Source organism: Otolemur garnettii, unplaced genomic scaffold, assembly GCF_000181295.1.
Source record: "Otolemur garnettii isolate 467f Iridium unplaced genomic scaffold, OtoGar3 scaffold00003, whole genome shotgun sequence".
NCBI classification, from domain to species: domain Eukaryota; kingdom Metazoa; phylum Chordata; class Mammalia; order Primates; family Galagidae; genus Otolemur; species Otolemur garnettii.
The window spans coordinates 29,503,749-29,525,016 of record NW_003852398.1 but is presented as its reverse complement, the minus strand read 5'-3'; the positions used below and the strand labels follow the sequence as shown (position 1 = coordinate 29,525,016).

Sequence of the window (21,268 nt, the reverse complement as noted above, 5' to 3'; positions counted from 1 at the left end):
CAATTTTAATTGGGTTTTAAACTGAATAAAAGGTTTTAGCATTTATCTCAGTGACTTTTAAACTTTTTAAAAATTTATTTATTTATTCATTTTTTGCAGTTGGCTGGGGCTGGTTTGAACCCGCCACCTCTGGCATATGGCACCTTTGAGCCACAGGTGCTGCCCTAAAATTTATTTTTTATTTATTCTTATTATTTCTTGAGACACAGTCTCACTTTGTTGCCCTGGGTAGTGCGCCGTGGTGTTACAGCTCAGCAACCTCAAACTCCTGGGCTCAAGAGATTCTTTTGCCGCAGCCTCCCAAGTAGTGGGGACTACAGGCACCTAGTAACATGTGGCTATTTTTAGAGATGGGGTCTTGCTCTTGCTGAGGCTGGTCTTGGACTCCTGAGCTCAAGCAATCCACCTGCCGTGGCCTCCCAGAGTGCTAGGATTTCGGGCATGAGCCACAGCACTTGGTCTTCCAAATTTATTTTTTAATTCACATACAGTAAAATTCCCTTTTTGCAGGACATCGTTCTATGGCCTTTGACAAATGCATAGAAATGTATATCCGTAGCCACCATCAAAATAGAACAGTTCCATCACCCCTAGAATGTTCTTTCATACTGCCCCTCTGTGCAGAAACTTTCTTTAAAAATGAATAAAATTATGGGAATAAAATGAAATGACAGACATAAAAACTTCTAAGAGATAAAATTCTGTGCGCATATGAAGGCTTAATACTAGTACTCTCTATAGATATGACTCAGCTAAATTTGGAACCAATAATCATGTTATTCTTTTTTGTTTTCTTTTTAAATTACAATTACAGGTTATTGTGAAGGTACAAATAACCAGTCATAATTTTTGAATTCGTTAGGAAGAGTCCCTCTTGTAGTTGTTTTCCCCACCCCAAAGATACGCCTTATGCCCCTACCTGTGCCCTTTAAGTGGGAGCGCAACAATCCCCCCATCACTCATTCCCTCTCCTTCCAACTAGAATAGAATTAAGTTTTTCTCCTATGTGGGCATGTGTTAGGATCATCTACTGGCTTCCTAATAAAATTGAATACATTGGACACTTGCTTTTCCATTCTCATGATGCTTTACTAAGAAAAATGTGTTTCAACTCCATCCAGGTTAATACAAAACTCAACTTCTTTTCATATGACTGAACGGTACTCCATGGTATACATATACCATAGCTTGTTAATCCATTCCTGAGTTGGTGGGTATTTAGTTATTTCCATATCTTTGGAATTGTAAATTGAGCTGCAATAAACATTCTAGTGCAAATGTCGTCATGATAAAATTATTTTTTCCTTCTGGGTAGATGCCTAGTAGTGGGATAGTGGGGTCAAATGGGAGATCTAATTTGAGTTTGTTGAGTACTCTTCATACTTCTTTCCCAAGACACTGTATGAATTTGCAGTCCCACCAGCATTGTAAAAGTGTCCCTCTCTCCTCACACCTGCACCAGCATCTGCAACTTTGAAACTGTGTGATGTGGGCCCTTCTCACTGGGGTTAAGTGATATCTCAGGGTGGTTTTGATTTATATTTCTCTGATAAGGGATGATGAGCTTTTTTGTGTGTGTTTTAGCCATTCATCTGTCATCCTCCACAGAAGGTTTTGTTCATATCTCTTGTCCAGTGGTAGATGATATTGTTTGCTCACTTCTGTTGGTTAATTTCTATTCTCTATAAATCCTTGTTATCAAGCCTTTGTCAGATTCATAATATGCAAATATCTTTTCTCATTCTGAAAGTTGTTTACTTGCTTTGACTGTTGTGTCCTCACCTATGCAACAGCTTTTCAATTAAGTCTCATTTGTTTATTTTTATTATTGTTGTGATTGCAGCTGGTCTTCTTCATAAAATCTTTCCACAGTCTGACATCCTCAAGAGTTTTTCACACATGTTCTTTCAGGACTTTTATCATTTCATGCCTTAGATTTAAATCCTTCATCCATCTTCAGTCAATTTTTGTAAGTGGTGACAGGGGCAGACCCAATGTCACTCTTTTACATGTGGTTATCTGGTTTTCCCAGCCCCCTTTACTGAATAGGGATTATTTTCTCTAGTGTATACTTTTAATCAGATGTCTAGAAGAGACTAGTTTCATCTCTTGGTTTTCTATTTGGTTCCATATATCTATGTCTCTATTTCTGTGCCAATACCATGAAGTTTTGATCACTGTAGACTTGCAATATAACCTAAAGTCTGGTAGAGTAATGCCTCTGGTTTTGTTTTTATTACTAAAATTTGCCTTGGAAGTATAGGTTTTTATCTGGTTCCATACAAAACGAAGAATTATTTTTTCCAGTTCTTCAAAGTATGATGTTGGTAATTTAATGGGGATTGAATTAAACTGAATCTGTATATTGTTTTGAGTAGTATAGACATTTTAATAATGTTGATTCTTCCCAGCCAAGAGCAAGGTATGTTCTTCCATTTTTTGGATGTCTTCTGTTGTTGCTTTTTTTAGTGTATCAGAATTCTCTTTGTAGATGTCCTTCACCTCTTTTTTGACAGGTACATTCTTAGGCATTTCATTTTCTTTGAAGCTACTGTGGAAGGGAATTGAATCTTTGATTGGCTTCTTGACTTGGCTGTTATTGATGTACACAAAGGCTACCGATTTGGGGACATTGATTTTATGTGCTGAGATGTTACTGTATTTCTTGATAACTTTTAGGAATCCTGTGGTTGAGTCTCTGGGGTTTTCTAAGTATAAGATCATATCATCAGCAAAGAGCAAGAGTTTGACCTCCTCTGCCCCCATTTGGATGCCCTTGATAACCTTCTCTTGCCTGATTGCATTAGCTAGAACTTCCAGCACTTCTTTGAACAGTAGGGGCAATGGTGGACATCCTTGTCTGGTTCCTGTTCTAAGTGGAAAACTTTCAGTTTCACTCCGTTCAGTATGTTATTAGCTGTGGGTTTGTCATAGATGGCTTCAATCATTTTAAGAAATGTGCCACCTACACCTGTATTCTTAAGTGTTCTTGTTAGAAAAGGATGCTGAATTTTATTAAATGCTTTTTTTACATCTATTGAGAGAATCATATGGTCTTTGTTTTTTGCTTCTATTAATCTGGTGAATTATGTTTATGGATTTGAGTATGTTAAACCTTGCATGTAGCCTTGCATCTCTGGGATGAAGCCTACTTGATCATGATGTATAATTTTTTTAATGTGTAGCTGTAATCTATTGGCTAAGATTTTATTGAGTATTTTTGCATTTGTATTCATTAGTAAAATTGGTCTGTAGTTCTTGTTAGTTGGGTCTTTTCCTGGTTTTGGTATCGGGGTGATGTTTGCTTTTTAGAATGTGTTAGGGAAGTTTAGTTCCTTCTCAAGTGTTTTGGAACAGGTTTTGTAGCATAGAAACAAGCTCATCTTTGAAGGTTTTATAGAATTCTGGTGTGAAGCCATCTGGTCCAGGGCTTTTCTTTGTTGGAAAACTTTTTATTGTTTTTTCAATCTCTTTCTTCAGTTCTTCATATTGGTCTGTTCAAGAGCTCTATTTCTTCCTGGTTAAGTATATGGAGATAGTGGGATTCCAGGTATTGGTCCATATACTCCACACAGTCAAATTTCTGGGTGTAGAGTTTCTTATAGTAGTCAGAAATAACCTCTTGTATCTCTGGGGTATCTGTTTTTATTTCCCCCCTTCCATTTCTGATTGAAATTATTAGAGATTTTACTTTTCCAGTTAATGTGGCCCAAGGTTGATCGATTTTGTTTGTCTTTTCAGAGAGTCAACTTTTTCTTTCATAAATTTTTGAATGAATTCATTTGTTTTCACTTTCTGATTTAATTTTGGTTATTTCTTTTCTTCTGCTAGGCTTGTGAGTGGATTTTCTTCCTTTTTCATTTACTTAAGATGACTTATTAGGTTGTTGATGTGCTTTCTTTCTGTTTTTAGGATGTAGGCATCTAATGTGATAAATTTCCCTCTGAGGACTGCTTTTGCTGTATACCACAGTTTTTGGTAATTTGCAACTTCATTGTTGCTTTGTTCCAGGAATTTAACAATTTCCTTCTTTATATCTTCCTTGACCCAAATGTCATTCAGGATAAGATTGTTTAATTTCCATGCCTTTGTGTAGGGATGAAAAATTTTGTTGGAGTTGAGTTCTACCATTATTGCCTTGTGGTTTAAGAAGATACAAAGTATAATTTCAATTCTTTTAATTTTGTTGAGGTTTGATTTGTAACCTAGGACATGATCTATTTTCGAGTATGTTTCATGTTTTTTCATGGGCTAATGAGAAAAACATATATTCCTTAGCTTTGGGATGCTGAGTTCTGTATATGTCTATTAAACCCACCTGTTCTAAGGACACATTTATATCCTTTGTGTCTTGTTTAGTTTCTTTAAAGGATCTGTCTAGTTCAACCAGAGGGGTATTCAAGTCCCCTGCTATTATAGTATTATAGGATATCATATTGCTCAGACCAATTAAGGTCTGTTTTACAAATTTGGGTACATTTAAGTTGGGTGCATAAATATTTAGAATTAAATTGTTCTCTTGACCAGAATGAAGTGACCATCTTTGTCTTTCTTAGCTTTAATCCATTTGTATCTGAAAATCAGATTGTAACCCCCTCCTTTCTTCTGATTTCCATTTGCTTGAAATATTGTTTTCCAACACTTCACCCTGAGTCTTGTTTTATCCTTCAACATTGGGTGTATTTCCTGACAGCACATGGATGGCTGGGTTTTTTTTAAACAACCAGCCAGTCTGTGCCTCTTTAGTGGGGGAGTTCAAGCCGTCAACATTTATTCAGAAAATTGTTAAGTGTGGGGAAATTCTATTCATCTTATTTCGTGAAAGTTCATTTCTTAGTTTTATTCTGTGCCAGTGTGGAAGCTAGGTTTTGTCCCTCCGTTTGTGGGAGTTTGCTGGTGGGCCTTGGGATGGTGGAATAGGTCTAAGTATTTCCTATAGAGCTGGTCTTGTTGCAGCAAATTTCCTCAGTGTTTGCATTTCAGTAAATAATTGGATTGCTCCACTAATTTTGAAGTGTAGTTTAGCAGGATACAATATTAGGGACTGAAAATTGTTTTGTTTAAGAAGGTTAAAGGTAGATAACTATTCTCTTCTGGCTTGGAAAGTTTCAGCTGAAAAGTCTGCTGTCACTCTGATGGTTCTGCCTCTGCAGGTCAATTGGTGCTTACTCCTGGATGCTTACAGAATTTTCTCTTTCATCTTGACTTTGGAAGTGTTCATTACAATGTGTCTTCGAGATGCTCTGTTTCTGTTGTGATGACCTGGAGTTTGATATCCTTCTATAAGGAGTGTTTTGGAATCTTTAGTGAAACTTGGGGGAAATTTTCATTTATGATATCCTCTGCCAGGGTGTTTCCCTGGGGGCCGGACCCGTTAAGACCTGTGGAACTGGCAGAGATCAACTGCAGAAAAATAAAGTTAAAAGTGGTGAGAAACAAAAATACAGGACACACAGAATAGAATTTCAAAGCTGGGACCCAGGGGACCACTGCTAGCTTGTGGGGCTTCTGCAAGTGGCCCTGAGTGTTTGTTCCACTCAGCTTTTATTGAAGGCTATTTTCTCATTTAGTTGAGAGAGTAAGCTGAGGAAAGGATTAAAACATTAGCAGTTTCTCTGAGTAAGCATGTTAGTTCTTATGTTATCTACAATCATTAACATTAAGGGCCTAGGCAACCTTGAGAAATTTGAAACTTGAGTCTTGTGTGGGGGCAGCCTCCTGTTTATGGTCATGCACACAGATTCTGGGCGGGGGGGGGCAGGTGTTGCGGGGAGGTTAAACCCTTCTAGTTTCTCTGTGGAGCAAATGTGGTGGCATCAGTTCCCTGAAGAATCAGTGGGGAAGAAGAATTTTCCCCTTATCTCCACTCAGAGGCTTTTTCCTCTGTGGTTAGGGTACAAGCCCTCCTTCCCATATCTCAGGGCTTGAGTTGTTCCCTTGATCTCTGCCCAGCCACAATACAAATCCCCACAATGGGTATTTGCTTTGACTGTTGACTGGGCAGGGGTCAGCCTAGTTAATGTTCCTTCTCAGGCCTTGCATACAGCTTCTGCTATGGCCATGGTTTTTCAGAGTGTTTACAGACCCAGCAGGGGTGTTTGCAAGCTGTATCCCTTACAGGCCAGGCTTCTAGTAAAAGCAAAAACTGCTCAGACAAGTAATTTAACTGTTAGTTTAAAAGTAAGCTAGCTAAACTGTTTTTATTTTGCCTTGCCAAACAGCTTTTTTCTCTGTTTTTCCTCTTCTCTGGAGGTGTTTTTCGTTGCCAAGAATGAGGTCTTCAGTGCCGATTCTCCCTGCAATCCAGTAGTAGGGCCTCCATTCCTTTGGGATGTTCTTTTTCCCCTTCAGGAGTCCCTATAATTTATACATTTGAATACTTCATGAAGTCCTATAATTCTCTGGGTGAATTTTCTCTTTTTTTCTGCCTCTTTAACTGCCTGTGTTGGCTCATGAAAATGATTTATCTTCTAGTTTTGATATTCTTTCTTCTCTATGGTCTCATCTGTTACAGATACTTTCTACTCCATTTTTGAGTTCCTTGACTGACTCCTTCAATTCCTTAAACTCCACCATATCCTTTCTCTATTTTTCACATTTTTCATGCATTTTGTGGTTCTGTGTTTCCATGTTCTCATCAATTTCTTTTATTGTTTTTGTCATCCATATTTTAAATTCCCTTTCTGTCATTTCCATTCTCTATAGAAGGAATACCCTGCAGTGGCTAACTCATGACCCCTCGGGGTGGGTTAGCTATTTTGGGTTTTTATGTTGTCAGAACTTTTCTGTTGGTTCCTTCTGAGTGTTTTCCTCTTGTTCACTTCTTTCTCCTACCATTTAATTCTCACTACCTTCTTTAAATTATCAATTATTTTGTCTTAGAGCTTAGGTATTGAAGGGGCCTTTTGGAATAAGGGTAAAAGAAAGGTAAGGATAAAGAATAAGAAGGAAGAAGGAAAGAAAAAGATAAAGAGAGAAAATAAAAAGGAGGGGTGAAAGATAGGAATTGAAGAAAAGGAGAGAAGAAGGACAGAAAGAAAGAGATTGCCAGAAGAAATAGGGGTGTTTGGCAGGGCTTTTTGACCACATTCACAACTCTAGGACTTTGGGGGGGCCAGGCTGGGTAGGTCCTTCAAAGGCAAGAGCTTCTTACCAGCCTGGGGAAAAGCACGGCCCCACCTCTGTCTAGTATAGAAAGAAATAAAAAAATATATGACAGTAGGGACCTACAATACCTACTTTCCAAAGGCCAAAGCTAAAAGGAAACCCAATACCATAAACTAGTGGCTGCCTTGAGCCAGACAAATGCTGTGACCTCCCTGCCAGACTAATACTGTGACTGTTCAGCCCTCAGAGAAGAAAGAAAAAAATGAAAAATTAATAAAACTAGATTTAAAAATTAAAAATATAATAATATAAAGGAAAAAAGGGATATTTTATGTGTTATATGAGAAATTTATGTGGGAAAGATGAGAAAAATAGAAAAATACCTACCAAATGAGAGGAAAGGGATAGAAATAAAAAAGAAAGAAAGAATAAAAGAGGTTGAAAAACCATAACAAAAATGGAGGAGCTCTTGTTATTGAAAAAAAAAACTAGAAAAATAAAAATGCAACCAATCAAAAAAGTAAATAAAAGCAACAATGACAAAAAGGAGAAAAACAAAAAAGACAAAAACTAATGATAAAAATTGAAAAAAGAAGCAAAAAATATAAATACATATATATTGCCGAGATGCCAGGTATCACTGTAGTGTTAGGAGATGAAGAATACATGCCAGATTTTCTGTATATGATCAGGGTTGGAAGCTACTCTCTAGTTGCAAATGAGAGCAGATCTTGTCTTCCTGACTTCTTTGTCCTCAATCTGGGCCTATATGCTTCACCAGCAGTCAACCCCATGGAACTGAAGTTCCAGTGCTGTGGCCATACATGCCAGGAGGACTGTCAGACAGTATCCTCTGCCAACAAAGCAGCCATCCTGGGGGTGCAGGAACACTCAGCTCATCCCAATGATGTCCTTTGGAGTTCAACAGGCCACCAGAGCCAGACATGCACTAGGACCCCAAGGAATGATCCTCCTACATGCATATTCTCCCCTGCCCCGCCCCTGCATGGTGGCACCCCACCAGCAGCTAAGCCTATGAGAGAGGCGTTCAACCCTAGCTGCTGGACGCTGTTTGAATCTACACTGCTCCAAAATCAAAATACTGAAGGACAACTCTTTCCCATCTCCAGCACTTCACGGAAGAGCAGGCTAACTGCTGTCCATAAAAAGCACCTGCCTTCCATGTCAATTTTCCTCAGCTCCAGACATCCTCACGGCTCCTCAATGCTCTTGCTGCTTCACTGTGCCCCAGAGTGATGTTTCAGTGCAGATTCCTCCCAGCCAGAAGTGGCTGGAGGCCACTTTCACCCTGTCTCACCACTGGTGAGATGCCTCTAGTTCACCATCTTGCTCCATCCTCCAATAACCATTTTCTTACTACATAGAATCAATGAATTGTTTTGTAAACTTTTAAAATATTATCATTAATTAGAACAATAGTGATAATAATTATCAAAACCCAAGAGTTATTTTTTTCAGTGAGAGGAGGCTCAAAAAATTCATCAATACATTTTTATGAAGTTTTCTACCCCTTTCAGTCCATGCCCTTTGTCTTTGAATGATACTAAATTCTTGATTCAGTACCATTACCTTTTTTTTTTTTTTTGGCCAGGGCTGGGTTTGAACCCACCACCTCTGGCATATGGGGCCAGCACCCTACTCCTTGAACCAGAGGCACTGCCCAGTACCATAAACTTCTTAACTTGACATTGCTTCTTATATTCATCCAGCTTTGTCTTAACAACAATAGTAGTAAATATACTGTTCTGATTAATCACAAGTAGATCTAATTTTGCTCATCAATTTCAGTTTACTGGAGGAAGCTATCTATTGAGAATTCTCAGCTCATATCTGGTCTTGTTATGAATGCTGTGATCAATTACTCATGTCTGCCCTGGGTAGGAGCAGGAAAAGAAGTAACGTATGTACCACATACTTGCTATCTGTAACCTAGTCTCATCCAGACATGTTTTCTCTGTCATACAACCAGTGGCTGGTATTTGGATACTGAATCCTTTCATTTGAACACAACTAATTCTGTACATACTGGTTTTATTGTCTTCCCAGTGTTGGTTATTTGCCTTATATGAAAGAATGCAGGTAGAAGGGTTGAATAGATCCAGTTCTCAAGATCTCATCACAACTGTTGCTTCCTATTTGATCATAAATATAGTGTAGGAAAATGGTGCATCAGTCTGCCCCTGTGGACCAAGCCCACTAATGGCAGGTAAACTGTTCTGGCAGATACTATTGACTGGCTACTCCTATCCAGTGCATTTCTTCCTTATCTGCTTCCCACTGTTCCACTATAGAGGCTGGAAAACCCAGATACTTTGCCTTTCTTTGCTTTTCTTGTGGTTAGTGTTAACCATGGGACCCAAATCTGGCCAATGAAGCATAGAGGAAAGTCTGCTAGGGGTTGGGGGAGGGAGAGAGGGGAGGCAGAGATTCTGTGGAAGACTTTTTTTCCTGAATAAAAGAAGTGAGAGGAGGATTGACTACCTCTTGCTTCCTGTCTACGTATGTAGTCATATATATATTCATGATACATGGAGCTATGATAGCCTTCACATAGCCATGAGGTAACAAGTCTAAGGACTTAAAAAGGCTAAGTGTGACTGATGGAAAAATGGGACAGTGTTTTTGATGATATCACGGAGCAACTAAAACCTATTTTAGGACAGCCTATATCTGAATTGTTAAACAACAGACACTCCGTGGTTTCAGCCACTGTTAATTTTCTGTTACTTCCATCTAAATGTACACAAATAGACATATCTTTCCGTCTTTGTTTTTCTCATAGCACTTTACACAGGGCCAAATTATTAATGTATGGTGACTTGGAAAATAATGGTCCCTTGTCCTACAGTCTCTTTACACAAACATTCACATGCACATTTTTTAAAGTTTTTTTTGTTGTTGTTGCTGTTGCAGTTTGGCTGGGGCCAGGTTTGAACCCACTACCCTTGGTATATGGGGCCAGTGTCCTACTCACTGAGCCACAGGCGCCGCCCACATGCACATTTTTATTTCACTCTACAACATAACTAATTTTCTTCCCCACTTGCTTGGTTCTCAGTACTAAGATGGTTTGTATTTGTTTCCTCCTTCTCTTTCTGTGGAGATGGCACATTATTTTTTAGCCATTCAAACAAGAAAGCAGCTTACTGGGATAGAATGCCAACTCCAATTTATTCAAGGTATCCACTATAAAATTATGACTTCAAAGGGACCTAGCCATGTGCTCCTTAGGAGCTAAGCTCTTCGTGCTAATATGCAGGAAGCCCACCATGCTTGCTGAGCTGTGAAAATCCAGATGGTAGGAAGCAGGTGAGTAATGAACGCCATGCTGTTCCCATTAAAATGCACACAGTTTCTTCACGCTGACCAAATCTCTAGCACTAACCAGGTTTGAGACAACCCAGGGACATGAAGATTGTCTTTTATTCAAAACAAGTTCCTGCAACATAGAAGCCCAGAAGAGAGAATTTTCCTGTAGCTGGAACAAAACTTGCCCAAAGGGCAAAGGAGTCTTAAACATTATAGGTCTCCAAGAACAGAAAAATCCAGTGGGAAATTGATAGCAGTCCAGACTTGCCTATATGCCTGTGTGGTTTACAGCAGAATTTGCTATCAAGGTGTCTACCATCTGTCACCCCATCTTTGAAAAAAGCAGAAGAGTAATTATCTGCCTAGGCAATACAAACTCTGTCAATCATTCAGATCTATTATCTGCACAACATGGGACATCAATGGCCAACACCCCCAATCCAAGATGAGAAAGCTCTCACATCTGCAGGCGCTCATAGGCAGGCTGTGTGCCACCCAAACACACTTACTACAGCATCTGGCACATCCCTGGTCAGAAATATTGCAATGTCAGATGCTCCAAAGTCAGTAAGACATGGTGTACTCTTTGTGGAAGCTAAATTTCCCCATATTCGGGGGTTGGTTCAAATATCACTTCGTTATGGAGGCCCTATGTGATTTCTTTCAAGCCCAAGACAGCCCCCCTTGTCAAACAACTTCATCACTCCCCATCCTTCACCTTCCTAAGTTATTGCCACTTACCATTAGCACTTATCACAATGATACAGAATGATTTAAAGTGTCCACCTTAGGGGTGGCGCCTGTGGCTCAGAAGGGTAGGGCGCTGGCCCCATATGCTGGAGGTGGTGGGTTCAAACCAACCCTGGTCGAAATAATAATAATAATAAAAAAATAAAATAAAATGTCCACCTTACTCTCCACATTGTAAACTTTACGAGGAACTTTTTCAGCACTAAGCCCTTGGGGCCTAGTTGAATGTCTTAGCATATAAGATGCTTCTCAATCTTTTTTTTCTGTAGCAGATCACTGAATGAGAGCCAAAGAGACCCCAAATCAAAGTAGATCAAGACACAGAAAATGGATAACCTTTCATAAAGTATCAACAAATATACTATTCATGCTGGATAGATACAGACATTTACTTAAGGGGTGTGAGGCAAGGGGACACTCTTATGTATAATAGCGAGTGTTTGATGACTTCAGAACTAGATACGCTGATCAGGAAAGAACAGGATTTATCCTCAAAAGCCTTTGTAGTCTTGGTAGGAATTTCAGGATCCTATGAATAACAGGAAGAGAGAGCAGTGGGATTGGGGAAGAGATGGCACCAGGGTGGGACCCTGTCTGGGAGAGGGCACAGAGGTGGTAATAAGACCACCAAAGTGAATTTTGATGATGTGCATGTCACAGGGCTGGGTATCAGGGACGTGCTAATAAACTAACTGGTCCTTGCCTTCATGAAGCATTCAGTTTAGAGGACTGGAAAGTAACGGTAGATTGAGATATAGTACAAAATGTTGGAGATGTTATTCAAAGGCTCTGATAATGGAGGTCTTTGAGTCTCAGAAAAAGACACCTATTTTTTTTTCTTTTTAATCTAGAGGTAAGTAGTAAGTCCCCATCAGAACTTAAGGAAACACACTCAGACATATCCTTGCATTCAAGAAATCTCTTTTATTTTTTTTAAATGTTAAATTCTAGATAACCACAAAGAGATGAAGAATATGGTAGAAAAAATTTGTATTTTTCCTCCTAAAAACATGAGGATTTTTCCTCCTAAAAACATGAGGTCTCTATGTCAAACAAAATAAACGCTGCCAGAAGTTCACAATTCATTATGTTACGAAGGCTTCTCTATGGCCTTAGCAAGAAAATGGAAAGCAATAGAACCAAGTGTGCCAATTACAATGCTACAAACCATTTAGTATTTCTCTTCCCTACCTTCTGCCCCATTCCTGGCTAGGAGTTGTAGTATTTTGAAGAATATTATAAAATATTGCTCTCTTTTGGATAATGCATATTTTAAAGCCTGAGTTTTCTGGACACAAACTAGGTAAACAGTAAAAGACAGAATGAATAAACTAGTGTTAATTTTCATCAGCAGTAGGATCCCATGTTTAATAAATATTCATCAGGATATAGTCCTGCACTTGACTATGATACACACACACACACACACACACACACACATATATATATATACACACATATATATCTCGTATATATAGTATATTCCTACTGTTTTTTTCTTCCCACTGAAAATTGGATAGTTTGAAAATCTATTACATTTGACTTCAAGGTCATATAGTAGTTTAGATAATAGTAATATTAAATGTAGAAAAATCATGACTCAATTTTGATAGGTTCACATATTGCTCCATTTATTCACTCTACAAATACACACTGAGCATACCCACTGTGTGTCAAGTACTATTCCCGGTATTGAAGATACTTTAATTTAAAAAACAGATACAATACCTGTCCTCATGGAACTTATATTCTAGTTGTGCAGAGAAGATGATAATCAGGGAACATAACATAAATTACATTGTATGTTATGTACTATGGGAAACAAGCAGGGCTGAGAGAGAGATGAACAGTGCTGGAGTTTGGAGGGAGGCAGCCATGGATGAGGGCAGTTGGGACAGGCTTCAGGGAGCAGAATCGAAGGAGGTGAGAGAGTTCACTGCAGAGGTTTCTGTAGGAAGAGTGTTCCAGAAAGAGGGAACAGAAGGTCGAAAGTCCCTAAGTGGGAAACAGGAAAACCAGTGCAATTAGAGCAGCGCAGACGAGAAGAACGTGAGATAGGAGAAAATGAGAGATACAGAAAATGTGGCACCTTGTAGGTTACAGCAAGCGCTTTGGCACTTCCTGAAAGTGAAAATGGGCATAACAATGTGAATGTACTTAACGCTGCCAAAGTGTACACCTAAAAATCCTTCAGTGGCAAACATTATGTTATGCCCAGTTTATCACAATAAGGAATAGCTGAGATGGACAGGTGCTAGAGAGCGTTAAGTAGAGCAGTGATAGGGTTGCACAGGAATCAGTTCAGCTACAATATGGAGAATAGAGGGCTGAGGTGGATGCAGGGGGTGTATTGTCATAATCCAGGTGAGAGATGATGGTGGTTCAGGCCAAGGCGTTGGCCGTGGAAGCGGAGGGAAGTGGCCATATTTTAGATACATATTGAAGGCCAACTTGTCAGGATTTGATAACTGTTCAGCAAAATATATGGTTTGGAAAAAAAGAGAAGATAAAGGACGATCCCCACGTTTTGTCCCTCAGCAACTATCATGTTGGAGTCGCCATCGACACTGGGAATTTTGAGAGTGAAGCAGGCTTTGGGGGAGAACCTATTTTATGCACTGAACAGATGTTCACTTTTAGGCATGTGACATGTGAGAGGTTTACAAGTAGAGATGTTGAGTAGATAATTGAAAACAACAGTCTAGAGCTGGGGGAAGGTACAGGGTAGGTGATATAAATTTGAGTTATTAGGATTCAGATGGTATTTAAAGCCGCAAGACTGGATAGATTTGGGGGAATAAGTGTATTAAAAGAAAAGAGGAGGACCAAGAGCTGAGCCTTGGGACACTCCAATACTTAAAAAGCTGGAGGGGAAAGAAGAGCCAGGAAAAACAGAACAAATCACAAAGCCAAAGAAGGAACTACCAGTGAGATAGTAGGAAAATCAAGAAGGGTAGTGTCTGGATGTCACGTGAAGTACAGGGGAGTGACGGTCACACCAGACACTGTTGCCAGGCCAGGTAAAAGGTGAGAGTCGACCTTCGGATGTAGCGGTGTGGAGATCACTTTTGGCTTTGACATACGGTTTCTACAGAATGGTGGGAATGACACGTAACTGGAATGGGTTTCGGAGAAAATGGGAGGAGAGAAAACCCGGACAGTGACTGTGCGCAACGCTTTCAAGGCGTTTTGCTGCAAAGAGAAGAAAAGAAATGAGGTAGAAGACATTAAGGAAAGTGGGGTCAAGAGTGTGTTGTTGTAATACCACAGAAATAACAACAAGTTTATACATGCTGATGAGGGATTTGCAAGAGCCAGAAAAAGTGAACAGAGAAGAAGAAAGAGAGTGCAATTGCTGAATGAATAAAGAATGTGTGAATGAACACACAGGAACCAGGGCTGGACAATACTGACAGTTGAAATAAAATCTGTTCAGGTTCAATTCCTACCCATAGCCAAAAGATAGACAGTGAGAAAAATGCTACTGAAACCCTCTCCTCATATAAAAATTTAACAAGAGTCTCAGAACATTTAGTATTGCAAGAGCTTTTCCTGCATCCCAGGATTTCAGACATCCACGTGATTACTATGAAATGCAAGCCCTCCCTTCCTGCCTCTCCCTCTCTCCCATTCTCTTTCTTTCTCTGTCTCCTTCTTTTTGTTTTCTGCTTTCCTTCCCACCTTCCTTCCTTTTTCTTTTGAAGCTGAGGGCAGAAAAGACTCTATTCCTGTAGCTCCCTCCTATCTGCCTCCCAGGAAGGGGGCTGCTCTGAAGAGCCGAGCAAGGTACTACAAGATCACTTGCACATGGGCAGTCTGACCTCCCTATGGCCTTTCTTAACTTTCACCACTCTTCCTAATATTTTATAGAAACCAGTCTGTCAAGGGGGAAAAACCCACCAATTCATCCTTTCCCTGTGGAAGATTTATAGACACTTTGTAAATGGCCAGGCTCAGGTGACAGTGCCAGGAACTTTCCAAGTGATTTGTAGATCTCCCTTCCAGGAAGTCCGTCTTTAAAGGAAAACTCTCCCAGCTGCACATTCCTCTACTAAGGTCTGACGACTGAGAGAGGTTTGCGACTGTCTGACTGTCTCGAAGCAACTCGCTGAAGTTAACTAGCTATTGAGTTGGCCTCAAGACATTTTAGTCTAAGAAAAACACCAGTTCTGCACAGTTAGAACGAAAAGCATGATTTTTCTTTGAAACCACCATTTATTGAGTTGGGCTACTCATGCCACATGTATTCTTAGACCTTCTCCACTTTCCTTCCTCAGTTATACCATCAGCCTCATATTTTGAATACTTAGTTTCGCCAAAGTCTGTGCTTTGTGTTTTACATTATATCACTCAGTTGTCATTCGAACTCCATGATTTCAGTATCTTCCTTCATTTTCCATTTGGAGAAATGGTGGCTCGGAGAGGGTAAGTAACCTGCCCATGTTTGCAAGACTAATAGTAGAGCTGGGATTTGAACCTGACTCTAGTTCCAACGCTGTGTTTGTGACCCGCCTCTGGGTGCTGCTTCTTTTCCCTCCCACTTCTACTATTTCTTGTTCCTTTGCTATTTTGTCAATCTTTTTTTTTTTTTTTAATCCTTTCTTTACTTTTCACTCATCATTATAGACTTTCCTTCTCACATGGCAGAGTTTATCTTCTGGGTTCAACCTTAACTTTTCCATTCTTGTCACACATCTGATACTTTGGCAAAGTTCAACTCTCTGGACTTCCTGAGCAAGTACGGTCTTTGCTGACCAATGTCCATACCAGTTCATTTACCTGAGACATTCATACCAAGGCTTGGGGCTGCTCTTATCTCACTGGGATAGACGGTGTGATCCCTGGGGGCAGGATCTTATTCACTCTTAGAATCTGGGAACCTACCATAGGAATATAGAACAGTAGCTATAGTATATAGCAGGCCTGCGCCCCCCACCCCCACCCCGCCAAATGCCTGTTGACTGGCTCAGTGAAAGAAAATGAAAATATGAATTCTTCAAGGCCAGCTTAAATACCACCTAGTCCATGAAGCTTTCCTACTAAACTCCTGACTAGAAAAGATTCCTTTCTCCTTACAACTCCCATAACCTTTTGTACTTCTCCATTATCCATGACATTCTCCCCTTGCATGTATACTTTTCTTTGCCGAAATGGATTTCATTAAGGGAAGAGTTCTTATTTGCCTCATCTTTGACTCAATCAAGCACAACTGATGTTTGATGAATAAAGGAATATGAAACCTGAATCCTTCTCTAAGGATAAAATTTGCTCTAGGTCATGATCTTGCTTCGGTGATTTTGGAACTCCTTGAGGATCTAATAAAAGCTATAATTCCTTTTCTTACAAATATCCACATTTGCAAAATCCTGCATCCTATTTTTAGGGGACCCTGGATAGCACCTAAAGTTTTTTTTTTTTTTTTTTTTTTTTGAGACAGAGTCTCATTATGCTGTCCTCTGTAGAGTGCCGTGGCATCTCAGGTCACAGCAACCTCAAACTCTTGGACTTAATTGATTCTCTTGCCTCAGCCTCTCAAGTACCTGGGACTATAGGTGCCCGCCACAACTCCAGGCTATTTTTTGGTTGCAGTTGTCATTGTTGTTTAGCAGGCCTGAGTCAGGCTTGAACCCATCACCCTCAGTGTAGGTGGCCAGTACCCTACTCACTCAGCTATGGGTGCCGAGCCCCACCTAAAGGCTTTAAACTTTAATGGAATCTGAGACCGTCACTGAATACCACCGTGCCCTCAGACCTTTGCTTGCATATCCTTCAATCTGGAATTTGTTCTCTTAAAATCTATCCTATTTCCTCTCCCTTCCAAGCCCCAGCTGAAAATTAGTCTCTTCTAGAAAGCAAGTTAGAAGAGTTTCCATTTAAAATTTCACTAACTTAGCTGGCATCTTCTTATAGGGCATGGCTCACTTATATTGGATTATGGTACAAATATTGATAAATGGCTTGAACATACGGTGTGTATGTTTGTGTGCTTAACCAGATTATCAATTCCCTGAAGACAGACTCATATTTATTTCTTTAATCGACAGCATCTCTCTCGGTACCTAAGGTCTCATTGTGCAAACGGCAAACATGATGCAAATGGTTCACAACTGGAGACTTAGGATTCTCCTGGGGACAAGTGATTGCTGGCCCACGTAGTACACATGTCAGCTCTCCCCTAAACTTAAAGTCACAATTACTACATTTTTGCCTGCAGCTTCAGATACCTTTGAAATAAAACCAGTAACTTAGGAGATCAAGTACCAAGGCCATTTTCAGAAACCTTTCCTCCAAGCATAGCAGATGAGAGAGAGAGGAGTGGAAATCAGATCATATTTCCGTATCTCCAAGGACTCGGCTTTTGGGAAATATTTTAAGTACTGATTCCTACAACTTGTGCTATTGCCTTTGCAGAGTAATGGGAAAGCTTAGGGCTTGAAAAAGCCAATGGCTATTAACCATAGTTGCAAAATTCCCTTCTCTACAGCACACATTGTTGCAGGTTCTTGGCCTTGATTGAGATTCACTGCTTTCTGCAAAGTTCTTGGGAAGAAATACTATGTCAGTCTTTTATTAGGCAATAGGAGAGATGAAACCATTAAACACTAAAGATGTAAACTCAACACTGGCCGAGATCTGAAGTGCACCTCTGCTTCTTCAAGTGAATGTAAATCAGCACTAAAAAGTACCACAAGTCATTGGGGGGAAGCTTTGGGGTAATAAAACCTTTTGATAATTTATCACTAAGGAAACTTTGTCAACTGGCACTTTCCTCTCTCCCAAATCTCATCTTAAACCAGGCGTTCTCCAACTACAGTCCTCGAGCCACATGCTGCCCACCTAGGACATTTATTGGGCCCTCCAGGTGTTTTTGCTGCCGCTGCCTGTCCTGCTTAGCAGCCAACTGTCCCGGGGCCCGCAGTCCGGCCCTCCAACGGTCTGAGGGACAGTGAACTGGCCCCATTTAAAAACTTTGAGGACCCCTGTAACCATCTCTTAACCCTGTTTTCTCACTACATGTCAGCCCCCCTTTTACCTTCAGGATCTCACAAATCCCTGCTTTCTCCCACTTTGAGATCTTTTTTTTTTTAAATTGCAGGTTTTCGCCAGAGCTGGGTTTGAACCCGCCACCTCCAGTATCTGGGGCTGGCGCCCTACTCCCTGAGCCACAGGTGCTGCCCCACTAAACCACTCCCTTTTCTTTGTCTTATATCACTTCATTAAAAAAAATATCAGCTGAATATACTCCAGACAGTGGCATTTTTCTAACAGTCTGTTTAAAAAAATGTCTACATTGCTCTACAGGACCTTATTTTTTTCCTTAAAGCATCCTCCAGAATATAACATTATGCATTTGTTTGTTAATGTGTTTCCCCTGTAAGACTATAATTCACCAGGGCAGAGATCATAGCTGATCTTTTCACCACAGTATTCTTAGACTCTTGCCCAATGTCTGACACATAGGAAGCAGACATGCAATCAATGTCCAATGACAGTACAGTTTTCTAGAATATTTATTAATAGTGGTTGCCTGATCACTTAGGTTCATGTGCTGTAATACTGTTCTCACACACATATATTTAGTTTTCAGTTGAATTGGGTGTAGCAGACCTATGGGATCATGAAAATTTGAAAGCCAATTAAATCTACATGTGCCTCATTCTCCTGAATAAGGTCAGCTCTGAGCTAATCATATACACGAAAACTCATGCATTATAAAATGTATACACACCCTTCAGATACTTAAATTCTAGCCTTTGTTTAAACCAGTCTCCACCCTTTCAATTTTCAGGAAGAAGGGCAATAAAACGCCAGAGACTGGGTGGGAAGATCTTTATACGCCGAGAAGTCTGACCCAGTGAACTATTTCAGTCAAATACGTAGTTTGAATTGGATTGCTGATTGCTGAGAAGGGATTTCTGGATTAGACAGTTCATTAGAGGCTGAGCCAGCTTCTAGGGCCTGTCGGTCTTCTCTGCATGGCTGGAATTAGCAAAGTGACCCAGAGAAGGCTGCCTGAGTGACAGCTGCCAGTGAGTCACATGTGATAATGGCTGAAATAGCAGCAATCCAGAGGTACCAGGGACACACCAGGCTCAGGATCCCAAGCTTGTACACAGCTGGAAATGAGGTGTGTAGTCAATTGAAAATTATTTACTAGGTACCTTCTGCACACATAGCTTAAGACTTTGTCTTGAGAAATGATTCCAGGAAGTGATGTAGCGGCCCCCACCCTCATTTTAAATTACGGCTTTGACATTTACCAGCTGGATAATCTTGGGTATATTACTTAACCTCTTTCCCATCCTCCACTTATCTAATCTATAAAATAGGAATGATATTATAGAGGATTACGTGAATAATTTATGCAAAGCACTTAGAATGGTGCCAGACACCCATAAGCAGTAAATGTTAGAATAATATTTTACCTACAAGTAATGGTATAAAATGAATGGTTGACAGGCTGACTTCAGATGGTGGGAAAATACCATGCATTTATAAATGATGTGCCTTTGGGCAAATTACTGGAGTTTTCTGAATCTCAGTTTCTTAATCTATAAAATAAGGATAATATTGGTACCACATTGGAAGGGGATTATGAGTATTAAATGAGATAAGGAAAGGGAGGAGTCGGCATGATGCTTGGCACATTATAAATACACAGTAAATATGATAATTTGTTACTCTTCCCAGTGATCACTTCTCTGGATCCCAGGAAAGGCAGAACGGGGCTCTTCAGCTCCACATCTTGGGACCAAATAGCCTAGAGGAGCCCAGGTGCAGTGAATGGGTTACATTGAGCAGAGGAGTTGTTTTATGTGGACTGGTTTATTTATTGATGCTGCAATGTTAGCCCACGCAAAGTTTTTCATTTTTTTGAAAAACTGAGTTGCCAACATTTTAGAAATGATAAAGTTTCAATTAAAAAAATCCAGATTCTGTTTCTTTAGAAAAATAAATAGATTGGCAACATAGGGCCGGCAATCCCATATGGCCAGTCCTGGCTTGAGTACCGACGCAGCTGCTCCCTCCCTTCAGAAGGGTCTTGAGTTTGCTGCATCTCCTGACCCTCCTGAGGGAACATTCAGCCTGGAGGCCAAGCGCCAGCTCCAGGTCATCTTCCTGAGGTTTTCCTCCACCTCTCTGCTTTCATCTTTTATGTTACTTGGTCTCTGTGGGCGTATGAGTTTGTAGCTGCTGGTCTTGACTGTTTGGTAGTATCCTCTTGAAAACAGTTATCTCTACAGGGGGCGCGCAAGGAAGCAGCACCTTCATCCACACAGCCTTAGGCCCCGTGTCCCAAGCGGAAAGGGGAATGAGGAAGCAGCTTCCCAGGAGTAAAGGCAGCCTCACCACCACGTGGAGCCCGTCCTTGGAGGACAGCTTCTAGCCCAGAAGTTGAGCCCATAAATTCACTATTTGTTCACCGAGAGCCTTCTCCACTTCCACTTCCACTGACAGTAAAGGATATGAGACAAGAGACAGGGGTGCCATACAGCTGTGTCCCCCACCCGCAGGCTGCAGTCCGGTACCAGTCTGTGGCCTGTTGGGAACCAGCCGGCAGGAGGTGAGCAGCGGGCAGAGAAGTGAAGCTTCCTCTGTATCTATGGTGGCTGTTGCCGGCGTCACCACCGAGCTCCTGCCAGATCAGCTGGCATTAGACGCTCACAGGGGTGCTAACTCTACTGTAAACTGGACAGGAGAAGGATCTAGTTTGCACACTTCTTAGGAGAATCTAATTCCTGATGATCTGAGGTGGCGTTGAGGTGGTGCAAATGCGAAATAGCATTAGCAGAGAAGTTTGACTGCACAGAGGCCATAGGAAAGCAAGTGCTCATGGACTCATACCGAAACCATTCCCCACCACTCATCGGTGAGAAATTGTTTTCCATGAAACTGGTCCTGGTGCCGGGAAGGGGGGGGGGGGCACAACTATACAACAATACTTTAGAGCTTAGTTCTCTAAAATATATCTTGTAGATTATTGGTCTTTCAAGGAGCTGGGGGTTTTATTTAGGGGGTGGGAATGTCAAAACACTGTTGAGAAATAGCTCATATGTTATCCTCCATGTTGGGGGATTTA

The 21,268-nt window shown here is 40.5% G+C and overlaps 1 protein-coding gene across 7 annotated transcripts in view; it reads right to left on the bottom strand.

The window, feature by feature from the left end:
- The window catches only part of PPP2R2B (protein phosphatase 2 regulatory subunit Bbeta), a 495,801-nt gene that overhangs the window by 115,515 nt on the left and 359,018 nt on the right, over positions 1-21,268 (bottom strand). The window lies entirely within an intron of this gene.